The 12709-nt window shown below is 37.3% G+C and overlaps 1 protein-coding gene across 5 annotated transcripts in view; it reads right to left on the reverse strand.

The window, feature by feature from the left end:
• Ddr (discoidin domain-containing receptor 2) overlaps positions 1 to 12709 on the reverse strand; it is a 110025-nt gene that overhangs the window by 73784 nt on the left and 23532 nt on the right. For all 5 annotated transcript variants that reach the window (XM_065488952.1, XM_065488951.1, XM_065488953.1 and 2 more), the window contains one exon: positions 2521 to 2556. The gene's annotated coding sequence lies outside the window, so the exon portion shown is untranslated. The remainder of the gene's footprint in view (positions 1 to 2520; positions 2557 to 12709) is intronic.

The following is a 12709-nucleotide window of genomic DNA, read 5'->3' on the forward strand; positions in this document are numbered from 1 at the left end:
TTTCCGCAATTTTTGATATTCTAATTTCATTTTAACCTAGTGTAAAATTTTTCAGGGGTAAAGAGCCATTTTCCTTCATTTTTGCTGCCCTTCTGAATTGGTACAAATCTGATAGAAAACAAATTTAAAATATTTTAATGTGGGCCTATATAAATGCTAAAAATTGAGCGAGCGATCACTGCCTCGCAGTCTTTTTGCTTTCTCCCTCCCCCCCCCTGTTCCATTCATCCCTGGCCATATGTGTTGGCCGAGTACAATGTACAAAAAGAGGTTGCATTTATTTTTTCCCAAGGTCGGTTACCCTTAGTTTACGAAAAAGACACCCGCACTCAAGAGTGTTTTACAGCTCAAAACAACTGCACCCTCTGTATTCATATCTCTAAACTTGTCACGTTTTTTGCTTCCTGCTTAAATTTATCGGGGTGACTTGAACATATGCAGCAGTACACCCCTCGATGCAGCTCAGGTTGCATAAGTTTCAGGGATCTTGCAGCGCCTCATAAACCCAAATTAACCATGGAATTTTAATTAAAGTTCAACAATATTTGAAGAAAATGCAAATTATTTATGTTTTGTTCAATCAAATTGCTTTTGAAAGGGTTAAATCTCATTATTGTTTTTATTATCAATTTGATTTTGAAAATGAGAAAATTTGCTTTTTATTTCTTAGTGATGGCTTTTTGTTTAAAAATAAATCCACTCAAAACTCGAAAAAATAGGAATTTTTCAAATTATGGAAATACGGAAACTCCAAATCTCGAGTTTTGACCATTAGAATTGCAAAAACTACACACCGTTAGACTCGTCTCAACCTCCCCTGAACAGCTAAAGGGTTTAGGGGTGCTTTCCCTCCACCCCTAAGATGCTATACTTCAACCCCCTTGAAACAAAAGTAAAATATTTTATGGCTCTAGATTTTTGTTTTCATTCATATTGAATTTAAAAAAAATATGTTTTTAGTTTTGAAAGAAGGTACAGGGTGGTAATTTAGAACGAATTGTGGGGTGTTTAAAAAATATTTGTATTCTTAGAATCCGAGATTTGGAGATGCAAAAAAAACCCAAAAATCGAAAATGTCTGTTTTGAAGTGGAATTTCTCTAAAACCAGAAATAAAATCACTCTAAAAATTAAATAAATAAGAATTTTCCAGTACTTGAACACTACTTACAGAAACTAAAAATTAAGATTCCTCTAATTTATTGAAGTAGACGTTTAAAATGGAATTTCAAGCGTCAAAGGCATTTTAAAAATGAAGTATCAAATTCCACGAAATTAAGTGCTCAAAATAGTTGTTGACAGCAAGCAATCACACTGATAAAGAACACGTGTTTGGAATCCTGGGAGGAATGTTAATTAGTCAGTGAAAAGAGATGCAACATCAAAGCTGATCGTCTCTTAGCATTTTCAAATTTTCGGAGGCGATTTGTTGCGTTGCCCGAGGAGGAAGTGAGAGGCGCAGGAGGGAAATTTGAGTAAACACGTGAGAGCAGCTAGAGCAAACAAAGGGCTGCCGCCGCTTTTGCTTTTTACGGGTCAGACTCGGTGGCGACTTTTGCCTCGATCGCCGTTCTGACCCAAATCTCTCACCGCGCGCGCTGCGTTTACTTATTAACAAGAGTGCCGGCCGGGCTGCTTTTGCATTGCGCGCCTCTGTCGCCGCACGCCAGTCTATTATAACCAAAACGCCATCGATCATTTTTATACACCGACACCAGACGCCACCCCGCGTGCATAATGCCAGGGAAAAACCACAGTTATTTCAATTTTTTGTCTTTTAAGATGATCTAAAAAGATGCAGAGTTAATTTCTTGTCGGATTTTTTTTCAACTAAATAGGAAAATTTTCAAATTGGTTTAATGGCCACTACAAAAACTATTTTGGCAGGAGCAAAGTTGAAATGTGGTCACCATAATAGCCTTCAACTTTTAGAAATTTAAAAAAAAAATGTAAAAACTAATTGATATTGAATGTGTAGCATATTTCCTGAACCATATCGTTATATTGTAATTATATCAGAAGATCGTATCGTGAGTTATCGGCATTTAAGAAGAATCAGAAGAAATAATAATTTCTGTTTGAAAATTAGAATGATCGTACTTTTTTAAAAATATATATATTGCTGTATGCTTGACAAGATTTTGAAAATAAAATTTAACTTTTTAAATAGTAGTTATTTAAAAATTCAAAAAGTAAACAAAAAATAAGAAAATAATGATTTTATTATTTTAATACAAATATAAAGGACGTTGAAGTGAAATTACTTTTTTATATTTGCTCTTGGATATTTATTTACAATTTTAACTATATTTTTGCTGTAAAATTGTGAATCACTTATTCCTTCGTTAAAAAACGTAAAAAGCAGATATTTTGAAGGACTATATTTTATTATTTGTTTGCAATAAAAATAATAAGTTTGAATGTTTCTGTTCTGCTGTAGGTGGCGGCCCGCGACTTGGTTTGGCGGAGCTTTTGAGACAATTTGTGACGCAGGATATGAGAGAATTTCGAGAAGTACTCACCAGACTCGCCTGAGGTTTCCTTTCCGTCTTCAAATCCTGGAACAAGAAAAGTTTTGCAACTTTAATCGTCTGTCGCTTGTGTGCACATGTCAGCGCCAATTTTCCTCTTACGCACAGCTAAACTTTGCCAAATTGAATTATTTAATCAATTGAGATGCCACTCACAACTAGAGAACAATTTCGATTGAGGCCGAGTCGTATTTAAATATTTGTATTTAATTTGTTGGCTTGTGGCTTGAGTTTACAAAATGTGGATTTTTTATATTTACAAATGTTGGAAAAAAATGGAAAATTTAAATTTTTGGTAATATTGCCTATTCTTGGGTTCAAATTATCAGAAATACAAAAACTGAACACTGTTCGACTCGTCCCAACCTCCCATAGAGGGCCAAATGGTTTTCAGGGTGATCAACCCCCATACCCCTTTCACCCATGCATTGCGGTCACGAGAAAAATAGTCTCAATCATATTTTCAATTTAAAATAAAACCAATCCAACCAGCCCGTTGGCTCGCATTGTTAAGGCACTCTCAGGAGTGTCAAAGCAATGTGAGGTATTTGAGCAGTTCGGAGATCTAATACTGGCTACCCAATGTCAGAGATGGCAAAAAGTGGTTAGTTTAGTGACTCGAATTGCTCAAATTGCTCGACGGGCTGGGAGGCGCACCGGCGCCGACTCGCTACTTGCTGGTTTGCACCTTTCCAGCATGCGTGATTTGGCTTCACGGGACAAATGTCTAGCGTTTCAATGCAGTCCTCGGTGCAGAGGCAAGTGGCCCTTCAGTGGGCTGGGTCCCTGTGCGGCCTGGTGCGCCCATGTTATCCGTTCGCGGTGTTATTGGGACCCGGGTTTCAGCATTCGTGCTAGTGCAGTGCGCGCCCTTCCCGGTCCTCGGACGGACAAGGATAAAAAGAGCAAAAAAAAAAAAAAAAAAAAAAAATCTGAAATTTTATTTTTTTTAATTTCAAACCAAAATATTCAAGTCCTCCATTAAATTTTGCTCATTTTTGTTCTTTAATGGCTCAAATTAAGACTTCTTCAGCCAAGCAGATTATTTATCAAAGAGCTAAGAAGACAGGTGAAAATCGATTTTCACGGCTAATTCATTCACACGCAGGGCGGCGGGGAGAGGAGCGCGGCGGAAGGCGGAATCCACACCCTGTGTGTTATTTCAAGAGCCATTTCACTTGATGCACAAGGTCAGTCGCGCGTCCGTCTGCGCCGCGCGCGTTTCCTCTCAATCTCTTTCTCTCTCTCTCTCTCTCTCTCTCTCTCTCTCTCTCTCTCTCTCTCTCTCTCTCTCTCTCTCTCTCTCTCTCTCTCTCTCTCTCTCTCTCTTTTACCGAGCAGTGCAGAGTAGAGCGGACGACGAGTGCGCCAAAGCAAAGAGGTCGTGACCTTAAAAGGTCAACTCTTCTCCGCAACGCAAGCAATTTAGGGCGTATCGCGTTCTTTCTTTCCTTTGCTCCGCTCGCGCATAACCAGCTTTTCTCGCTGGAACGGCCAAAGCGCGGCGCTGTTTATTAAAAGGTTTCAAGTGATGACGAGACCAACACTGCATGACGACTGTTTTATTTACTTAATCTTGAGATTTGCCTTAAATAATTGAATTTTTTATTTTAAAAATGTTTTACAGATTTTTTGTTAACTCTTTTATTGAACTGAACTGTAGTTTTGCCGACAACAGTTCTTTATTTAGAAGAAAACCAAACCAAAGATCGATTTAAAAAACAAAATCATGAAGCATAAATTAAATGGTTGGAGGATACAATTGTTAATAAAAGTTGATAGAGCTGAAATTTTAATTTTTTGTATATTTTCAAATTTTAAAACAAATAAAAAAAGTGGAAAAATGGATTAAATGCGTGAAATAGAGAAATTGTAGTTGTTATTTTTTATGTTTTAACACTAGTACAAATTAAATTTATTGGAACAACAGCGAGATGATAAGATTTTATCTAGTGCGCTGTGAAAATTGCAATTGTTTCGGAAAAATATTGCAAACGTTTAGCTCCTCTGGATAATGCAGACACAGCACGATCAGAGAGCAAACAAGTCTCCGAACAGAGCCCTAGCCTCCGGGGGAAATTTAGTGCCGAAAATAAAATGATTTTTCGCGCCGCAAGATGTTTTTTCCGTCGTCGCAGCTCCCGCTTCATTTTGGCTGCGTTAATTCCACGGGTGGCTGAACTTTTTCAACTTTTCCACCAACGCGGCAGTAAATTTATATTACAACAATTTCTCTTGCTTAAGTTGGTTTAACGCACGGGCACGACGACGTTTGGGCTGCCTGCCGTGGTGTGTGAGTGTCAGTCGGTAATAATGCAGCCGGCCCCAGGCCGGAAATCTCGACACTCACTTGTTTACCGCCAGCTGCGAACTCGAATTTATCGCCGACGCTTAATCGAATGCGTGCGAAAATCAATCAAGTCTGCAATTGCTGCTAGTCGTGCTTTTCGATATTAATTTAAAAATATTTTTTAATAAATAATTTATTTTAATTTATTTTTCCTTAAACAAAAATGTGCTTGCTGTAATTAATTTTTAGTGTAAATGTTGACAAATACGTTTTTGTTGCTATGCAAAAAGCATGTACATAATCCGCTTGATAAAGTCGGTTCATGAGTCGGAGTGAATGAAAAACATATCCCAATGGTCGCATTTCCATTTTCCAGCCAACTTCAAAGCGCAAGTTTGACCGCGAAGTGCCAAATTTTTTCTCCCGGTGCCGCCTGGCAAAAAAAACCGGCCAGCGTCTGGTATATAGCAAATTAGCCCTTTGAGAGAAACGGCGGCGGTTTGCATCTTCGTCTGGAAAAAGGGTCGCGTTCTCGTCGTCCGCTCCGCCGGTCGAATATCATTACTGCTGCTTCATAGCACATGCCAACGGCGTTTATCCACTTTCTATGCCCAATCACAGCACCGTTTGCAAAACTTTGAAAATTACGAATTGATTTTGATGAAATTCTTAAATATCTATACAGGACTAGCGAGCGTCACGAAGTTAAAATATGCTGCTTGAACCGCTAATTACTGTGTTGTTTTCAAAATATATATTGCTTTTTTGCTCCCACATATTTTTAAAATGGATTTTACAGTTAAGTTTAGAACATTGAAAATGCCAAATATTTTAAAATTTAATAAATAAATTGTATTTAAACATTTATTGTGTAAAATATTATTGCAAATGTTGTTAAATTTTTACTCATGACATCAATATCTGAATTCTTTCTGTGATAAAAATAATTTTAATTTATGTTCAGATTTGGAAAATGTGTTAAAAATTGTTGTAAATTATGCGGAATAACAGTGAAACTAAAATAAACTAAAGTTTGACAAATTCACTGATTGATTTTCCTCTAAAGCCTGTCAATAATTTTGCTCTGGAAAAATTTTCATCCCTTAATGGAAGTTTTCTTAGCCCTTGTTAAAAATTAATACCAAACAAAATTTTAAGAGCTCTAAAAAATGACCTTCTAACATAAAAATAAAAATTAGAGTAGAAGAAAATAATTTTAGAAAATCGTTTTAATTTATTTACAATAATATATATATATTTTTTTAAAAATCTTCATTTCTTTTAGAGGGAAAGAAATTAGGTTCGACTTTCCTCAGCTTGCTTTCGTCGTGTCTGAGCTTGTCAGTCAGTCAGTCGATCAGCCTATCTGTTTGTTCCTTCGTTTACACAAACAAACACACATATGTGCGTGAATACACGCGGCTAAACTGCTATTTATGACGTCACAATCTGCTCGTGCTATTTTCTCAGCCAGCACGGCACTTTGTATTCGCGGAGACGCTTGGCTGCTCCGGTCGGTCGGTCGGTCCGCCGGCTCGGTCGGGGGATTTGCTGCTCGCTTTTCGCGCTGTGCCTGCGTGCTGCGCTGCGCTGTGCCGTCCGCCATCGCTTTATTGCCATTCTGCCAGACGACAGATAAGATAGTGCGCGTGTGATCCGCCACCGCCCCGCGACCCCACAAACGATGACACCGCTCGCGGCGAATTTTGGTGCTGATTTTTTAGAATTTTTCTCTTTTACTTTTAAGCGATTTATTTTTTAAATTAATTTTTAACCCATTTTATGAGGGATTCAAAATATATTGACGCATGAAAAATATCAAAAGCTAAGGAAATTAGGTGATTAGGTCTTTTAACTTGAAAAATCTTAAAATTAAATATCTTTTAATTAATAAACGTTATTAAATCAAAATCCCATTGGTTGTCAAATTGAGTTGATATACAGTATTTAGCTTAAATTATAACCATTCATTTAATTTGTTCGGTTAATTTACATCATGGCAGTATGGTAATGGTACAGATAGACAGGCCAATTAGGAGCTTATTTCCTTATTTCAAACAATAAAAATAAGCTCTTGGTTGATTCGTTTAATTTTTAAATAAAATAAGAAAACCATTATAACACAACAATTTGTAAATCATCAAAAATAATATAAAATTATATTATTTAATTAAATTAAAATACATACAATGTATTTTTATATTGTTTAACGTATAGTTTTAAAATTAATGAGTATTTTTGTAGGTTAAATACTATCTCAAAATTATTAGATACCCCGTTTTAGATTTTTAGTATGACAAAGACACTAAAAAATGTATACACACTATGTTTCTTTCCATTTATGTTTTTTTAATTAATTTTTGTGTCTGACTAAATTTGTAAATATGCGGACAGGAATGAAGGAGCTTCACATTCTGTACCGTTGTATATATACAAATAAATATAAATAAACTAAACTAAAATAATGGAATTGAAACAGAGCAGAGAGACATTTTTATTTACCGCATGAAATGCGCAATTTTTTCCATCTAAAACAAAAATGAGATGAATGTTCCTTTGTTTTCGTTGCAAATGAGCCTTGATAGCTGCAGGGAGCGGCGGCAAATCGATTCCGACCAATATCCTCATTTGCTTAATTAACGGCCGAGCGGTCGTAAATGGCCATGCAATAATCATTTCGCCTTCACAGATATTGCAGAGGCCCCCAATCCTCTATTTATTGATTTGAGCCTGGCTTTTTGGGCAGAATGATGTCACTTTTAGATGAATCATTCAAATTTTTCAGATGCATCATTTTTTAAATAATTTTAAATTAATTTTAGTGATTTTACCCATTTATTTTCTACTTTTATTTAATAATATTCAGAAATGACAATTTCTCTAATTCCGTTTTTAGAACAACATTTCCCCAAAAATATTTGTTTTTGAAGAGCTATTGGATTTGAAACAATGTTTTTGCAAGAAAATTTTGGCGCTGTGGGAAATTCAATTAGTGCGGAAGAAAAACACAGCATCGCACTCACTCTTCTCTCACTGCTCCACTCCGCCGGCGCATGGCGGATTAATTAAATAAAGCCTGTGCGCTGCTTTTTGCGTATTGTGTGTGTGTGTGTGTGTGTGTGTGTGTGTGTGTGTGTGTGTGTGTGTCTCTCGTTCTCGCGAGCCAGGGTGAATCTGCGCCGTAAATCACGTAGGAGCTGCTTTCACAGCCCGAAATTCATAATTTCCGAGAAGCTGCTGCCGCTGCTTTTATCTTGATGAGCACATTTTTCCTCCGGCGAGAGCTAATTGCTTGCTGATCCCTTATCTGCAGCACAAACACAGACTAAAAGAGCCAGTCAGCCAGCCAGCTTCTTAAGAGCTAATTTGTCGCTTTAATTATTAACGGCGCGGACACGGAAATTCCACTCTATTTGCGTGTCCACAGAAATGGAGAATATGCCAAAAAAAAATAAATTGTTAGAGCAGCTTCCTTGTTTCGGAAATACAAACAAATGCTCTCGTAATCCCTCCGATGGCAAATATTTGAACAGCGGAGAAACGGTCGATATTGACGAGAGGGCTTCAAATATATTTAGGACGCGCAGGTGTGCCAATGCCAAGCGTCTCGACTTTACCTTTTTTTGTATTTTTTCCGGCATTTTTTAAACTAATATATCATCAAAATTCATTTTTCAAGAGTTATTATATGAAGCATCTAATTCTATTGCATTCAAATGCGTTGTCTAATTAAAGAATACGTGTACATTTACAATTAAAATGTTTCTAAATAAAAATCGGGGAATTTTTAGTTTTAAGAAAAAACTGAGCAAAATAAATTTAAAATTAATTCACCAAATTAAAATTTAAATTTAAAAATGTTTAATTTTTCAGCAAACAAAATTCAAGCAGCTTAAAATTAAATATTTGATGTCAACACCACCTAAAGGAAACTTGAGAAAATAATTTTTGAATAAATAAAATACGGCTGGCAGTTTGGTAAAGATGAAACTTAAACTCTCTAGCCTTTAAAATTTTTAATTTGAAGCACAAACCCGGAGAAAGATTTCAAGTAAATCTCCGGGGGTTTGTTTCTAAATAAATTACAGGCCGGAGGTGGAGCTTCAAAGGGCGGAACAAAAATGTTTTTGGTGCAGCGAGCGGAGGAGCTGATGAAATTTTGATCCGTGATTTGCGCGAGTGCAGCGCCGGGGCCCTTTGGGACCTGTGTGCAGTGCACCGGGCTCAAAGCGCGTTTCACAGATTCCTTGAGTGCTTGTGAAATATTGATTTTGCTTGGCGAAGCAAGCGTGTTATTTAAATGCATGAGCCGTGTGCAGATCGATGCCCGACTGACTCTCTCTCGTCTCTCTCGCTTTACTCTCTCGTTCGCTGCCCGACGAGAGCCGCTCAAGCCCCAAAAGTTTCCTTGCCCAGACCAAATACACACGGGCAGTTTCTCCGGACAGCTTGTCGAAGAGACGACCGCAACATTTTTTTAAAAATTGTATTAATGGATCGATTTGAATGTTTTAGCACCTTCATCGTACCTTCACATCGTTTCAATAAATAAGTAATAACTTATGATATTATTTATTGTGCTACCGAAAAAAATTAACGAATTGCTATAAAAATGTTAATAATTAAAATATAGATGCGGAAAAATTTAAATTTATTGAAATCTATTTGTTAGACTTTAGTTAAATTTTTTTATAATCAGAATTATTTAATGAAAATCAAAATAAAAAATGCTTTATTCTTTAATTATATTAACAAACTACAAGTTTATAAAATTAAAAAAATGTTAACTTTCTAACTGTATAAACTTTCTTATTTAAGTAAAGCTGGGAAATTTCTTGAAATTTTTAGACTATATTTGGAAAAACGATATTATCCGTTTGAGTTGGTTACCGAGTTGGTTAATAATTTAATGTGGCTCATGAACTAGACGTTCAACATCAAATAGGTCACATTTGAAAATTATTTAAGCTTTTGGATGCAATAAACAATTTGTTCTACAATTTGCATTAATCAAAAATGGACCTTGTAATTATAAAAATTCAAAATTTTCAATTTTTCTCCAAAATTTCCAGCACTTGACCGCATTTTCATTTCAATTCCTCTCGTCGAGTAAGAGAAATTGGTAGTTAGAAATTTTTGAAAAAAACAAACAATATTCAGTTTCTTTCAAATTGTTGGGAAATTTTATTTTCTTCTTAAACAAAACTGTATAACAATGCAAATTTGCGGTAAGTACGAATTTAGGCAAAAGAAGGAGGAGCAGCTGGTCGGGGCGAGCGATTGCGCGAGATCAATATTTGGTGTGACGAGCAGTGACCTCGCGGCAGGGTGACGAGACCTGAGCAGAGTGAGAGGGGCGTGCATGCCGCGCGCATTTGCATACTTCTTGCTCATTCAAATTCATTGAAATTAATTCTCGGGCATGGCCCTTGGTTTGAGTCGCGTGCCAAAAGCTGCCCACCCGCGTTTCATTCAATAAAAATCCACGAAATCCGAGCCGCGCTTTATGGTTAGATAGGCATCCGGACCGACGACGACGACGCTTTCGAATAAATCTTGTGTTTACGTGAGCCCAACACGAGTATTCTCTCTCTCTCTCTTTCGCCGCTTCTGAATATAATGGACCGGAAGGCTGTTTTTATTTTCGGCCGGAAAACATGTTTGTCAGCCGCCGCCGCGCAGGCAAAAGAAAGTTTGTCCCCGCTGAAAAACACTTTCTTAAGGAGCAACACAGCTTCAAAATCTTGCAATATGCTTGTTGTTTCTAATAGAATTCATTTAAAGCCAAAATTAATTTTTTAGAAAAGTGGCTGCAAAGTTAGCACTGTCTCCTTAATTAACCTCCAATGTTATTTCAAAACAAAGAGTTCCCTACAAGGTTTCAGCGAAAATGTTAAAGAAAAGTTGAAAATTTTGCATTTTTACTATAGCAAAATGTTGAAAAATTGTGTTAATCTAAAGAGATTCGAGAAGACGCCCCCTCCTTATTCTATCTGCTGATAATTAAACAAAAGGTTTATTGCGGAGGTGATCCTTTTACAGCAGTGCCAAAATAAATTCGTGTCTTTTTTCTCTCTCGGTGCACAGCATATAGGACGTGTCTCGATTATGTTGGTGGGTCGGGTTGGCTTTTTATTCGGACACGCCCGAGCGAGCGAGCGAACAAACAAAAAAGGAATACACCTGATGCGCCCGGCGTCATTATGCCGCGCGCGGCTGCGGCGCCACCCAGGCGGGTGCATCGCATGTGCACCGCATTAGGGAAAAACACCCCCGTGTGTCGCCGTCATTAGGAGCAGAGGGTCCGTCTGGCCCTTAAAAGCAGCCAGAAAAAGCCCGGGTCAGGGGGAGAAATGCGTGTTGTACGCGCCCTCCACCCTACACGACACTGATATTCGATTAGCACGGCGCCCATTTTTCAACAGCTTCTTTTCGTCACTTACCGGTCCTTAAATTGGAATCTGTGAGATTTTTAGGAAAGGAAGAAAAGTTTCAAGTTGTTTCAATACTGTCGGCTGCCCTTTCCAGTAATTTATGATATTATTTATCAAAATTTAATTATTATTTAATATCTTTGGCTAATACACCAGTTGAATAAACCCTTAGTGTTCGAAGCCGCCAACAGATGGTGCCACCTTATAATATTTTAGTACAATATTCATTCATTTTTAATGCACTTGATCTGCATTTCCAGACTCTATATATGCAACCACTGTGCATTCTCACTTAATATGCTTTCTTTTGACGTTCTGAAAACCAAAATCGGTTCTGCCAATCACCGTAGAATCGTGAAAACAACTATTTTTTGATATCCAAACTATCTTTTCCAACGTTTCTACAGCGAATGGCTGGACTGATTTTTGTTTTCAGCACGGCAAAAGAAATAATTTCAAGTGACGTACGTACAGTGGCAGAATTCAAGTCAGAAATCGCATGGGAAATGCCTTAAAATTAAATTTATTACGAAAGTATACGGTGGCACTATCTGTTGGCGGCTTCGAACACTAAGGGTTTATGCAACAGGTGAATTTAATGAAAAATTATTTAATTTAATAATTTAACTCGTGCATTATTGTCAAAGATGGTCTAAAACCTTTTTCGCATTTTATTAAAACAAATTAGAGAACAGAAGAAATATCCAGCGTCATCAAAGCGGTATTTCCCTAAAAAAGAGACTCGCTTAACCTTTTGATTGGAGAGTGCTTGAGATTGAGAGGACACATTATTTCCCTCGGCTCTGACAACAGGGAAACGAAAGACGTTGTTTAATTTCGCAATGCGCCGCATTCGAGAGTTGGAAAGAGTGTCTCTTATTTCTCTGCCGTGGAATATATTAGCGTGATTTGACGGCACTCTGGTGTTTACATTTGTCTCTCGTGTTCAAGAGTATTTATTTCCATTCGATTCAGCGGCAGCACCACTTTGACAATTCACTCTCGCTGGGTCGACGGCCACTCGAGTCTCAACGAGCCAGTAAATTAGCCCTGGCGTTTGTAAGCGTAATTAGAAAAAGCAAGTACACACATACACGTCAAATGCAAATTGCGCCCTTTGTGCTACCGTCTTTCTCCTCTAGTTCGTTAGCCGCTCCACTGCTCGCCAGCCTGCAAAATTTTCAACCACTTTCCACTAAAGGGGCTGTGAAACACAGCTCAGAATTGCAATTGACCGAAAAATAAACGCCAAATTTTTGTTTTCCCTGCTGAAAAGACCATATTTTGCTTCAAATATTCCCAAGTTCTGTTCGAAGTGGTTTTTTCGATTCAAATAATTTAAAACTGTGCATTGTGTTTCTAGAATTATTTCTTTGGATGTGTTGAAAACAAAAATTAGTCCAGCCATTCGCCGTAAAACTACGGAAAAAATATTTGGATTTAAAAAATTAGTGGT

This window comes from Cloeon dipterum, chromosome 4, assembly GCF_949628265.1.
Source record: "Cloeon dipterum chromosome 4, ieCloDipt1.1, whole genome shotgun sequence".
Classification (NCBI taxonomy): domain Eukaryota; kingdom Metazoa; phylum Arthropoda; class Insecta; order Ephemeroptera; family Baetidae; genus Cloeon; species Cloeon dipterum.